A 12868-nucleotide genomic window follows, 5' to 3' on the forward strand; every position below is an offset into this window, starting at 1 on the left:
ATACTAATTTACTCTCTGTTCTCCCACTTATGGTTGAAGACTTCTAATCTCCCTTGCTCTGTCTCCAAATCTGAAACTGATCACTGTAAAAATAGCAGTAATTGATAGCAGGTGTTTCAGATGTGTTTACTGTTCTGTGGCACCACTTGCCTCATATCTTGCCATATCATTCTCTCTTCCAACATCATGAACTTATGCTCCCTGATCCTGAATGACTGTACAAGAAGATTGATTTAGAGACGGATTAGTTTGCAAGTATTCATCACTTCTCTTAATAATCAAAGAAACTCAATAGATGTGAGCATTGAGGAAGCCAATACTAATATAATTTTTTCTTACTTGGGTTCAGAGTAAGGTTTTTCTTTCAATAAATTTTAAGTATTTTAGTGTTTCAATTTCTAATTCTATTCCCATGCTCTGAACAAAACTACATATATTGCAAAAATAAAATCATAGTCCAAATGTACTCAGGTCTGTTGTAGATTGTCAGAATTATTCCACACTGTATAAGCTCTCTGGCTGCTCTGCCTGCTCTGTGCGGTATCCTCGTACACTCAGGGAAAAATAAAGCATACAGAAACAAAAGAGTAAAATCATCCAGGAAATGTATCTTGCCAGGATTCAAGTTGGATGGACATGAAGCATGAGTCTGAAGAGAGAAATTAGGTCTGCAATAATCCTCCAGAAGCTCTGTGCACCAAGATCAAGAGGGTGTAAGAGGGAGGAACTATTAATTTTGATATCATCAGCTAACACCTTCAAGGTTGTAGTATTTCTCAGTTCTCTCAGATTGAAATCACCCTGTATCCATATATGACATAATCTGGGTTCCATGGCTCCAGACCATGTGCTAACTCAATGTTTCTTTCATGACCTGAAGTGTGGACCAGGGCCTTAGCTCACATGCAATTCCAAACTCTATATGAAACCCAGAACCAGCCTTTCACTGCTCAGCATTCCCTTTATTTGCCGTCATGAACACATGGGTATTTCCCTGATGAGGGAGGAAAAGGCTATTACTCCTTTCTTTGTTTTGTTTTGAATCCAGGAAGGGAATAAATTCAAGGAGATATTGCCAAAATTAGCAAATGGTTTTGCTAACTGACAGTATCCCATTCCAGCCATGATCCAAGCCATCAGCAGACCATAACATTGCACATTTTGGTGCCAATCCCTTTAAACTGCAGCAACTGTGGCCCAGAAATTCTGATTCCTGTTCTCTCACTGGAGAGGGATGCACTAGGGAATGCACCACATGCAACAATCTGAAGCTGAGATTCAGGTTTAGTGCTGCCTCTTGTCTCTATGTCTGTAGAGTCCACAGGTGAAAAGGGCAGTAAAGTTTTCCTTGATAGCACAAAACTGATGGTTTTTAAACATCAAAAGCAGCCATTGACCTGCCCTGGTGTTTTGGAATACCTCAAACACCAACTATAGCAATTCATTACCATCAGCAGCAGGAACACGATCTGAAATCAGTGTAATCACACACTGAGCTATAATAGCAACCAACCCTCTGCAAGCAGACCGCAGAAATATTAACTCTTCCTTGCTCCCTGTCTAGGATGTCAAGGACAAAAAATTCAGAAATTAAAACTCAGTTGTTTTCTATCAGGTCCATAGTGTGACCCCAATTTGGGTCAGTCATATTCTTCAGGTTGTTTGGAAAATGGACCAGATAAGCTAGCAGGAGCTCTGTCTTCTAATGTTTCATATAATCCACTGATTGACACACACAGTGTAGCTTTTCCATGCCCCCCTCCCCCAGAAGTTTTGTCTTGTGGGTCTGATCACCAGCACTGCAGCAAGGCAGCACAAGCCACAGCACAACCACAGATCTGGGAACAGACTAGGTTTCTTGGGACAGAGCATAAAGGACAGATTATTTAAACAACAAGGAGCAGGGCTGAGGAGGTATAATTAAATTCATAAATATAAATGCCGAACACACTCACGAGAGTGCCTGTCTTTACAGCCAAGGTACAAATGCTTCATGTATGGCATCAAACACTGGATAATTCAGTCCTCTCAAGAATAATATCTTTTCTCCAGCTTAAACTAAGGAAATCTCTGGTTCAATTGGAGCTTGGTTCACATCCAAAGTGGTGCTGGAGCTGTCTGCTCTGCATCAGATTTCCAGCTACAATCTCTTCAGAATTGTATAATCTGGAGAATTTTGATTGGGAAATGTCAAAGCAAAACATTGTTTAAAAAAAAAAAAAAACTTTTAACTTTCAAGTGTTGGTCTTTTCTCTGTTTTGAAATGGAAGTCAAAAATGTCATATATAAAGTTTCTCCTTTCAGAAGACAACCTGTATAAATAGTCAAAGCTAACATTTTCTGACAAAGAAAAAATATTTCAGCTAGCCTGAAAGAGATGGGGTTTTACAGGGCCAAAATATTTCAACACCCTTTCCTCTTTGGATGGAAAATGGGGCCTCCTTCCTCAGCCCTAGCCAGCCTAAAAGCACTTGGCAAACCTAAATTAATTCATCCTTTTGCTAGTGGGAGCAAGAAGAGGGGCAAAAGCTCTAAAGGAACATACTTGCAATGAACTAGGGTGTCTGTTGATAGAGCTACAGAGATATGTCATAGCTCCGAACCCAAAATGCCTGCCTCCATGCAAGATGCCTGGCTGTGAACACCAGCGATACCCAGCAGCTGCACCTGTCTGTCCTTTAGCATCCTCCCAGCACAGCAAACTCCTCCAGGCAGAGCAGAGCTGCTGTAGCAGTGGGACAAAAATATTCCAGAGGCTGCCTGCCATAAAACATGCATTAAAATCTTAGTCTGGCAAATCTGCTTGTTTTGCAATTTGGTCATCCTGACTACTTACCCAATGGCTTTTCTTTAATCTCCTTTTCTTAAAGGGAAAGGAAAAAAAGAACAATCCCCAAGAAAAATGTTCATTTCATGAAGCCATCCAAACTTTTAATTATCTTTCTTTTTCAGGGAAAACTAATAATGGCAAACCACAGAAAGATACACTACATGGTCTTGTCCTCTCTGATGCAACTGAGAGGAGAGGAACACGAAACTAAATAAAGATGTTTACTGACAGACTAATAAACAAATGGGCCCATTTTGATGTAACCTTGATGAATGGAGCATCCAGGTGTTTTCAATAATGGCAATAAGCACTACAACTCAAAGTATTTCTGATTCAAGTATAATGCATTATTAGGCCATTAGAGGCTGAGTATAGAGGGCCATTTGTGCTCAGCCCTATCAATAATGTTCCTTCCCAGCCTACATTTAGGCCAGGGGAATTAGTCATACGGATATTCTATTTAATAAAAAACCTAAAGAAGACGCATCAAGAATCGCATTACATTTTAACAGGGTTACAGTAGTCCAGGAGGACCACAAGTTTAATTTTCATAAGAGCATTCATTCCTCAATTATGTCAAACATGAAAATGTAAATGGCAAATTTAATGCTAACAATATCCCTCAAAGCACATTGGCAGGTAGCAACCATTATGTTGAGTGAATGCTGGCTGCATAACAAGCAGCCCCAAACTAGACAGCAGGGGATTAAAATTGCTGAGCTGAGCTCCACTGATTACAGTTGCACACTGCCGAAAACACCCTTTGTAATATGCATGGGAACTAAGGGTGGATTCCTTCCTCCCAAAGAATGTGCTTACTGCGCAGGAATCATGATTAATATTGGCCAAAGGTGGCAGCCAGAAGATGTGATAGGAGCCACCCTTTGAGTCCTTCCAAGCAATCACAACGAGAAAAATTCATCCCCAGTGTAATTCCACCAAAGAAGAGGGATTTGCACGCACAGATGCCCTTTGATGGCTACTTCCTTTTAAAAAGGAATGGCTGGCTAAATGGGGAGGAGCAAGAGTGGATGGAGGTTGGATGTTCACATCTGGTTTCAGGGATACAATCTGCAGCTTTCCCAAACGATGCAAGGTGAAAAAGCCATTAAATTATTCTACAACTAAGCCAGAGGTACCTCTGTAATATGTAAAGGAAACTTGCTGCTTTCAACCATCCACACCACAGTGAAGTATAAACGAAGGGGATAATGTCATCTGTTGCATCCTGCACCTTCTGAATATGACCCAAACCTCTGCCTTTGTGCAAGTGCTCGGCTTCATTGCCATGCCATGAGTAACCTCATGGCTGGGACTCCAGCCCTGTTTCCATGTAAAATAATAACACTGGGACTCAGCTGTGCAGTGCACAAAGTACGAATTCCCTACCCGAGCCCTGAAGGAAAGACACATTCCTTAAAGCACACTGTGCTATTAAATGGTACTGCTGAATAAGTGCAGCCCCTGCACTTTGCTGACATTCAGAAGAGGGAGTTGCATCCAGGCTCTGCAAAGCAAGCCATACCAGGCGAGCTCTTTCCAGTTAACATTTCTGCTCATGGAGCAAAAAGCAGGATTGGCACTGCAGTTCCTCTTACTGAGGTCTCTAGAAGTATGTTTGTGCATTAACACATCACACAGTGCTTATGTTTTTGTGTGTCCTCTTGTTTACATTAGGGCACATTAACAGATACAAGAGCATAATCATACATTTAATGAAAATACTAATGTATGTTTTCACACTCATTAATTCAGCCTCATTGCATAGCAAGGAAAACTTTTCAACATTTGCCAACATTCATTCTATTAACATTTATTCCACTTTTTGAGGTAGAAAATGCTACTTTCTCACTTCATCTACCTGACATCTCCAAACCTACTCAGACAGCAAGGTTCCACTGAAGCTTAATGAGAACAGGATGGTTAACAACATCATAGTTTTCAGTAGCTCTTTTTTACATAGGTCTGAATCAAAGCTTGAGGGTCCCAAGTATCCTTAGGTTTCTTCCTCATAAAACTTCTGAAATTTGTGTGTAGGAACATCTGAGTTACATTTATATTCTTGCAGAGTCATGCTACTAAAAGTCCAAATGCAGCAATGCTTTAGTTTAGATGGGAAATCAGTAAATTGTTATCGTGTTGTTTGGTTTATACTTAGACACTTATGACCAAAAATCATGTCAGGTAAACCTACTGGCCCCCCACTCGCTTCAAGATGGGATCTTACCCTATCCACCACCTATCCACCAGCAGGCAACAGAGCTGTGACAACTCCAACTGAATCCTCAGTATCTTCCAAGATGCCTGGGAAAGAGCTGGGGTCAGAAAGCACCAAAGAAATTTGGACTCTGCATGCCATGGAAGTATATAGGTATATATACTACATACATAGGTATTTTTTCCTACTCATCTGCATCTTTATCTATTTTGGCTCTCTCTGTGTTTTCATGTGGTTTGTTTTTTCCTTTTTATTAGACAACATTAACTAAATCTCTCCGTAGGTTTTTCTTTTACCTTCTTTCCTTCATCTTCTTGATGAAGTCACTAAATCACTGGACTCCTGCAATCAACCTGCATTATCCTTAATCTCCCATCAGACTGAAGAGCAGTCATTCCTCAACAGTTCTCTCCTCCTGCCAAAACTCATTCTTCCACCTCTACCCTGTTGGGTGGATCTGTAGCAATGAATCTGCTCCCAAACCAAAATATTGGCATTAGATGATTTTGGAATATGAAGGGATGAAGTTTAATTTCCCTAGTCAGATTCTGAAACAACTACTTGTCTTTGTTTTCCACTAGCACTGTGGTTGTTGACAAATAAAACATGGATACTTTACCAACCAGCTTGTTGTCCACAGGGACCAGCATCAACCCCCATCACACAAAATAAGCTGTCTCATGAGAAAATTGTTTCTAATGCTTGAGCTGCAGCACAAGAGAGAAATCTGGAATAAGCAAGCTACCAGAAGGATTTTACTGTTGGTAGATTTATCTTTTTCACAAGTCAACAATAGCAAGGAATGAGGCATAATAGCATAACCAGGATTTTAGACATGTTAAAATATACACACTCATCTGATTTAACTTCCTTATCTCTTGGATGCCTTCCTGCTAAGAGGAGGAATGAGTCTGCATCTTGGCAAATAGAAATGGCAATGTTTTGCTTTGGATTCCAGCAGCTCAGAAGACAACTTCTAACAAATCTTTCCTCTTGCTAAGCTGGCATGAACACTCTCAGCATGCATTTAGAATATACTGAATTTCAGAGGGAGATTAGAGAGTGGAAACAAAAGGGAAAAAACAATAAAACATAGTTGAGGAAGTTAGTGAATGGAAGAATGTTGGAAGGAATTCTTGTTTGACAAGCCAGTCATAAGAAGACAAATTATTTTATATGGACGCTTCATGAGTGGATATTAAGTTTTGGGAGGCTTCCTCAGATTTCTGAGGGGCCACAGAGAAATCCACTATGTTTTTATTTTTTCTTGGCATAACTGAATATTTCAAGGAAGCTCAGTTTTCTAGTGCCATAGAAGAGTTTGAGCTAATAGCAGCCACACTTTACAAAGCATACACACTGAACCCAGCAGATGTGTTTTCATGATGATTGGTTCTTGTTATTTCAGTCGATGTGCCCCAGCTTTCCTCCAAGGATCACTGCAGGAACCAGCCCAGAACAAGTGTTACAGCATGAGACCCTCTCTAGCCAGAGGCCATTGTGTCAGCACCAGGAAAGGCTTGGTTTTCATCAGCCCAAAGTGAGGATCAGTTCCCACTTCATTTGTGAATTTCAGCAAAAAATGGGTTATTCCATGGTAGCTTCACCAAATCCCAAAGCAACCAAGTTCTTCAGTACTGGAAGGACTTGCCTGCAAGCTTGCTGAACCAGCATCGCTAAAGACAGTGAGTCCTGGCAGGTCAGCACACCTTGAAACTGTAGGTCAGCAAGGCAAGTCAACATAGCCTTGACTCCCAAACACGAGCACCCACCTCTGAGCTGTTTTCACATACTAGAAATTCATTTGGAGACGGACGTGTTTTCTTTTCTGGGGCGGGTTATTTTAAGCCTATGTCAGATGCTGTCAGTCACCAGCCTAAGAGAACTGCTCAGACCCCTGGCTTGGCTCCCCACGTCCCATGAGGAACTTCACAAGCAGCCCACAGCCATATTGGCATATGGCTCTCACCACTCCGCTCCCCAGACGTCTTAGAATAATAAACTGGTAATTGAACGGCGAGTTCAGGGCTGCTGTTTGCAGAGAGCCATGACCGCTGAATGATTACGACAGCGGGCAGCGCTACGGAGGTGTTGAAAGAGTCTATTAGTCTGCTTAGTCTAAGGCAGTAAGGAGAGTTGACGCAAGCTCTCTGCAAACAAATACCCAGAGCAGGCAACACAAAAAGGGCAGCGAAGGTTGGGGGGGCTGTTTCCTCTATGGGGGCTGTTGTCAGAGATGTGTCATACTTGAACGGGCGAGATATGCACAGAACAACGCAACCAGGGCTGGAAACATAGGCAGGGAAATTGTCCTCACGCTGGTTGTAGCTCCTGTGACTGGAGCAAGGCAAGAGGAAGACTATTGCTGTTTACTGCAAGGAGTCACAATTATTCTGTATCATAATGTGGCTCTAAAACCCATTACCTGGGACTTAAAATGACCCGTTAGACACCCAAGGGCACATGGCATGCTCAGGCAAAGACAAGGATCATCATATTCACAAGACAAAGAAATTACTTGGCCTGAGCTACACTGAGTCACCCACCAACACCCCCAAGGGATGCCCATTCAAGCCCCTGGCCCCAGCAGCCATGAGGCTCACAAAGCCATTCCCAGCCAGGGGAGTTGCAAGCCCCAGCCCTGACAGACATCCTGACTCCACCAGGGCTTGCAGCATTGTGTGGTGTTTCCAGGAGTGGCAGTTCATGGCTGGCACTCAGGACAGCCTTCAGCAGCTCCTGGTGGCACTGCCACACTCAGCATGAGGCAGATGGATACAACTCATGGCTCAGTCCCTCAACAATCAACATGGCTAAAATAAGGTATTGATAGGATGTATCAGATTTGATCATGGATGCCTCTTGATTAATCATGACTTGGACAGACCATGGGTTCCTTTGAACGGCAATAAGAGCTGCCTGTTGTGGTACAAATCTCTTGCCACTGAAAAACCCTTAAAAAAACCCATTCATCCTTCCACAAGTACCTAACCTTCAAGAAATCTTTTGTAAAATATATTGGAAACATTTGAAACACATTAAAATAACACTATGAGGTACTTACTACATCTATTTTGGTGTTTTCAAGTAGATTCTTCTCTCTTCATTTTTCTCATCAGGAGGCTTATCTGACATAATTCAAAAGTTTGGGATTGACCTTGTTTGTGTTTATGAGCTCCTCTGTTGCCATGGCTCTAGGAGGGAGTTCAGGTTACCTTGCTCCCAGTTGTTTTGACATGAAAGACACCACGCGCCACTTTAGAAAATGGGGGCTTTAAAATAAAACCTTATAAACAAAAAAATTGCACAAAAGGATTTGAAGAGTCAGATCCAATGAAATCACATCATCTCTTCAAGTTAAGATTTTGATTGGGAACTGCAGGTACTCAAAGAAAGGGTAAATTTTTATTGCGAAACCTGAAGTCAAACTCTGTTTCTGTCTGCGCAGAAAAAGCGGTGTAACTCAACCAAGCCAGATTTGACAAAATCACAGCATATCCCCCCATTTTTTCTTGTAGGCTTCTCAGGAGCTTTTCACTGCAGTCGGTAGAGAGATGCAAATTTGCTCCAGTTGAAAGCTTGGCCTTTGAGGCATAATGGAGTGGAAAACAAAGGTCAGTGCAGCCCAGTGACTTTCATGAGTGAGGAGGGAATTACAGCTATCCCCAAACCTCAGGGTCAGCCACACCATCAGGGAGAATGAGCAGTGAGCAGCCAGGTGGATGCCTGCTGATGGTGATGTCCGCCCAAGGCTGGAGCTGCCTGTAAAGATGGAGCCTCATTTCTATTCTTCTTCAGAGAACAAACCATCATGGCTAAAATCTGATTTCCTGGTGTAGGGTGCTCCGACATTGTTCCTGCACACTGTATCCCTCTCCTTTCCTTTTTGTTCTGCCTTGAGATTAGAGGGAAAAGAAATCTCAGCCCAGCCTGCTGCAGAAGCCCCCACACTACAAGTGCCAGGACAGCATGTCGGAACCCAGGACATCCCTCTGGCTGTCCTGAGCAGCCAAGACCCCTGCCAGGGGGCTCAGAGACCCTGGCACAGAGCCAGGGGTTGCCTGTGGTTTTGATTATGACCCGTGGAGCAAGTTACCAACCTTAGATGAAGATCTGCAAGCCATGACAGTTAAGTAGAATGACAGTGAATTTATCACAGGGTGAAAAAGTAGATTTTGAGGATTTTTAGAATGGGGGTTCAGTAGGGCAAGATGGAGGGATCTGGACATGTCCAGCCTTTCTCCTTCTCCTTCTTGGCCTCCATCTTCAGCTGTGATGTTGGCACTTTTAGATTGGTTTAGAGTAGAAGCTCACTGTCTAATATAGGTATTGGAAAGTAATTGTAAACATTGCATATGTAATTTTTAGTATAAAAACATAACACCCCCCCAGGGGCAGGCAGAGTGCCTGGACTGTCTTGCTGAGTGGACCTCAGCTGGACAGGAGAAAATATTTTATAGATAAGGAACAATAAACAACCTTGAGACTGAGAACTAAAGAGCTCTGACTCCTTCTTCAAGCACCGGGCTGGGAAAAGAGACTTTCTAACATTTCTCGGGGTCACTCTAACCAGCGAGAGGCTCCAAGACAACAGCAGGCATCTCCAGTGGGACCTGCACACCAGGCTGGTGCACCTGCTGTGACCCTCCCGGCACAGACGAGGCACTGTGCTTCTCAAAACACCGGGTAATCCCTCACTGCCCAAATGCAGGCAAGTCCCTGCCCTCAGGGGCTGCTTCTCCACAGCAGCTCACCACAGCCCTCTGCCTATCAGCCTGTGTTACTGTCCAGCAGGTCTGGTGGGCAGGATTTAATGTGCTGCCTTGTGATTCAGCCTGCTGAGGATGTCCAGTGCCATAAGCTCATCATATGACTGCATGCTGTGCACATTGGGGTAACCATGTGGAAGAGCTAATTACAAGGCAGGAAATTAGAGCACAAGCTTGGAGGAAGCAATCTTTCAGCACGCAGCAAAGCCAATCACACACACTTAAGCCACTGTACCTGAAGTAGCAAAAGAAGTCTGCCGAAGGAGGACCAGGATCAAATCTTTCCCTTCCCCTCTGCATCCTCTCAACTTCTGCTCTTCTTCTAGAACAGCCCAATGGAAATCCAAGCAACATTGTCCAAGAGGGATGGAAATATCCCTACATTGGAGTGTGGTCTCAAATTTAGGCATATGGGTGGGGCATCCTACCGACTTCAACAGGACGGCTTGTATGCTTTTGATTAGATGCACGAAGGAGAACTTTGATGAGTCAGATCCAGGAGTTTCATACTTTCCCAAGATCAAAGGCAGCACAACAGCTCTCACAGTAGAACCCACATGGCTGCAGTTTATTTGCTTTACACTGACCCGGTTTGAGTGGGCTGAAGTACAGTCGGCAGGCCAAATTCAGCTTTCTACTTCTTGTGTTTCTCTGTGATTTTTTTTCTTTTTTAGCATGCCAGCTGAACAAGTTGATCTCTGACAGTGCAGAGACATGTAGACAAAACTCTGGCATTGTTTGCAAGCTGCTGTTATGCTAAAATACAGAAAAAAGAAAACTACCTGCAGTACAGCTAAGGGAGATGTTAAGCAAGTTAAAATGTTTTCATTGGCACCAAGTCTCGCCTCTGTGTTCCCCTTCCACATGATTTAGCAAAATGGAAGAACTAACTGCCAGACAGCTACTCCTCTTGACTTGAGAATCTGCATTTACTACTGTTGTTCGCCTTGAAATCTCTATATCAGTAGGAAAGAACAGTAAAATCTTTCTGAAATATATCAACCCTTGGCCTGCTTCCCCAATCTGAATTATCACCAAAGTGTACAAGCATCACCCCCCCCAGCTGATAGAGAAACCATGGAAATAACATCACAGTCACACTCTACTGTAGATGACTGCAAATAATAAAATAATGTGAGCTTGCTTTTGGCCTGCTATTTTTTCCAACACTGCTCTGGGTTAAGGGTGAAAACAGAGAGCTGTCAGATCAGACAGGGATCTCCATGGATCAGCTGTGACTTGAGGAGAGGATCAAAGAGCTCACAGCCTGCTGCCTAGCATTGAGCTGGGCAGCAGCAGTGCACAGCAGACAGCAACAACACAAACCTCTGGGAAAGGCACAGTAGCAACCACAGTCAGTGCACAGGCAAAACTGATATCCCAGGAGCCATACAGGGATCCTGATGGCTGATGGCTGTGGCATGTCTCAGGGACAAAGGCAGTACTGGGCAAGTGACACTTTGATCTCTAGCATCAGTCAGGTGGATGTCTTCAGAACAGACCCCTGGAGACTGCAGAACTGGAGTCAGTGGAGGACAGTAAAAGAGCTAGAGACACAGATCTGCCCTGTGAAGGGTGCCAGCAGCACCCAACATGCAGAAGAACATGCTTATATACACACTTAGGTTTCAACCCTTATATTAAATTCTTATGCTCTTTGGTACAGGTTGAAAAATAAACAGCAGCTGCATACAACAGGTACCCAGAACATTTATGAGACATAAAATGATGGTTTTGCTCAGAAATGTGATTAATGAGGAAGACATACCTTGTGGCCTTCTTCCCATATCAGCAATTTCTAGTTTTAATTGTTTTATTTAATATCCAACAGCCTTTGCACCAGGCTTCCTTACAATGTGAAGTACAAAATAAAACTCAAATGCAGAAGTCAAGCTGGTTTATTTCCAATGAAAGCGCCACCTACTTGGGAACCAAAAAGACTCAAATACTTCAAACCAGACCCAAGATCAGTGTGAGAGCATGAAAACGGAGCAAGAGCTTGTGCCAGTGCTTGACCCCTCACTCCACCACCAGTGCCAGAAGCATTGCAGAATCCAGCTAATCCCCAAACATAACCAGAAGTAAAAGCCATATGATGTATTTTAGAAAAAATATCAACAAGGATCAGGTTTGTCAAGTCAAAAGTTGTTGCACTGGTTGGTCACTTTTTCAGAGTTAATTCACTTTAACCTTTTTCACCCCTCTTCACACACAGGTCAACCAAATAGCCAGAACCAGGGAAAGTTTTCCAGTAACACACCCATAAATGCATCTTTCCTCTGAAGCAATGGAAAACTTTTAAGGCACTTAGATGCCATGATGATGAGCATGGCATTAAAAAATGTAGATAGATAAGATAAGGCAGGGGATTTTCTGGCAGGAGTCAGCAGCTGTAATTTGACATGATGATAATTTCCCTTGTGCATGCTGGGATAGGGCAAATGTGGCTGTCACATCTTCCATTAGCAGGGCAACAAATACAAAATGTTCCTTTAAGAGAGTCCTGTAAAAATTTAGCTGATGTCTAGAGCCACTGAGAGAGTCAAATACTCCACTCAAATGAGACTAAGGAGTGAAAGGGACAGCATCAAGTGCTGACAGCTCATCAGAGCTCAGATGCTAAGTGAAAGTGAGATCAGAGCTTGGATTAGGACACGGCAGTAAAAAACACAGCACTGAGGAAGAGGCAAGATCATCAAGCACAAATTTTACAGAGAGGCAGAAGCAAAAATTAATTTTGCTTATGTGTCAGCTTCCTTCTCTCTAGCTATAAAGAGTCACAGGAATGAAAAATCATTGTAAAGTCATCCCTTGAAAGGAATTAACTGTCAGTCTCCTACACCACAGGAACATTTTGCTGTTAGGAACTTGCAGAAAACAAATATATGGGAACAAAGCACAAGTGCAAGGAAAGGAAAGCACATTTTAAAACACATTTGAAGTATCCCCTCCTTGCACAGCATATACATTTCATGAAGCAGCTCTCTATTCCCATGTAGCACATGGCTGCATTGTCACAAGATTAATTTCACCAGTTTAAACTGCACAGCC

The 12868-nt window shown here is 42.9% G+C and overlaps 1 protein-coding gene across 1 annotated transcript in view; it reads left to right on the top strand.

The window, feature by feature from the left end:
• Nucleotides 1-6646: 6646 nt before the first annotated feature.
• The window catches only part of SEPTIN7 (septin 7), a 177908-nt gene continuing 171686 nt past the window's right edge, over nt 6647-12868 (top strand). The window contains exon 1 of the mRNA XM_074540424.1: nt 6647-6651. The gene's annotated coding sequence lies outside the window, so the exon portion shown is untranslated. The remainder of the gene's footprint in view (nt 6652-12868) is intronic.

Source organism: Zonotrichia albicollis, chromosome 1 (assembly GCF_047830755.1).
Source record: "Zonotrichia albicollis isolate bZonAlb1 chromosome 1, bZonAlb1.hap1, whole genome shotgun sequence".
NCBI classification, from domain to species: Eukaryota; Metazoa; Chordata; class Aves; order Passeriformes; family Passerellidae; genus Zonotrichia; species Zonotrichia albicollis.